This window comes from Geospiza fortis, unplaced genomic scaffold (assembly GCF_000277835.1).
Source record: "Geospiza fortis unplaced genomic scaffold, GeoFor_1.0 scaffold909, whole genome shotgun sequence".
In the NCBI taxonomy this organism is placed as follows: Eukaryota; Metazoa; Chordata; class Aves; order Passeriformes; family Thraupidae; genus Geospiza; species Geospiza fortis.
Window position 1 is genome coordinate 409,992 of NW_005054520.1, and position 1,344 is coordinate 411,335.

Sequence of the window (1,344 nt, forward strand, 5' to 3'; positions counted from 1 at the left end):
CCTTGGACACTGCCAGGGATCAGCCACAGCTTCTCTGGGTAACCTGTGCCAGGGCCTCAGCACCCTCACAGGATTCCTTCTAAAATCCCATCTAACCCTTGCCTTTGCTGTCAGCACGAAGCCCTATTGCCTCTTTCCATCTCTCCCTGCAAACACATGGAGTTCATGCTCCATCTCCTTCCCAGCAGTGCTGCTAAATCCCTTGGTTGTGGTCACTGCCACAAACTACCACTGGGATTTGGGAAAGCTGCCACAGCTTTACAGACTTCTGAAACACTGACTCTTAGGCAATGAGACCCAGAAGACCTAGAAGGGGATTGTGAAAGCGAGATAAAATTCCAGCAGGACTTGCCCTTCTCTACACCTTCTAAAAGTCATAGTCTGTTTCAAGATAAAAATTAATAAAAATGGAAGGGAGTGGCACATGGCAGGCTTGGATTTGAAGAACCGTTTACCCTGAGCATAGAGGAGCTGCTGCAGCAAAAATAGATTCTAATTTCAGTCTTATATGTTACTAGGGAAGGGGTTAAAAAAAGCTCGAGATGGATGAATTTTTAGCGAACTGCTTCAGAGTTAATTTGCTGGAAAATGAATAGAAAAAGAAATCTATGTTCTCTCTCGATGATTTATGTCACTGTGCTTATTATCTCCGGAGGAAATCCTCCTTTGTGTGCTGTCTGAACAGCCAATAACTACAGATACTGGAAGGAGTTTAAAGAAAACAATTTGCCTTTGCTCTGAACTTCTTGCTTTTATCTCCTCATTTCAACCTCTGGTGGTGTGGCAAGATTCTGACACTCATCACCGTGCCAGGATTTGCATGCCAAGTATTTATTCTTTTCCTGGTCTTTGCTGTACAGTATTGTAATGCAGCCTCAAACCCATTAAAAAAAAAAAAAAAAAAGGCTTAGGTTTCAAAAGGATTTAAACACTCAAAAACTTGTCCAGTTCTCAGGGAATAAACGGAGCTGTGAAGACAACGGCTCAGCTTCCACACACTTCAGGGATCTTGTGCTGTCAGTGGGAATGCCAGACAGGTTGGAAACGACAAGGAAAAGGACAGTGCTGCAGGCCTCTGCGCCGGGGAAGGCCTAACGAAGTAAATGAAGTCCAGGGCAAATCCCTATTTACATTTTGCAGCTCAGTAAACAAGAGATCACCAGGGATAACACAGGCAGCTCTGTTCTAGCACACACAAGCTGGGAGACACGGGATGCGCAAGGAACAGGCGAGACCATGACACTTTCGCCGAGGATCGGCACAACTCGGGGCTTGCTTGAAATTAACTTAAACATCTTTTGCCGTCTCATGGCCGCTGTTTTAAACGCCACTTTACCGACCGTC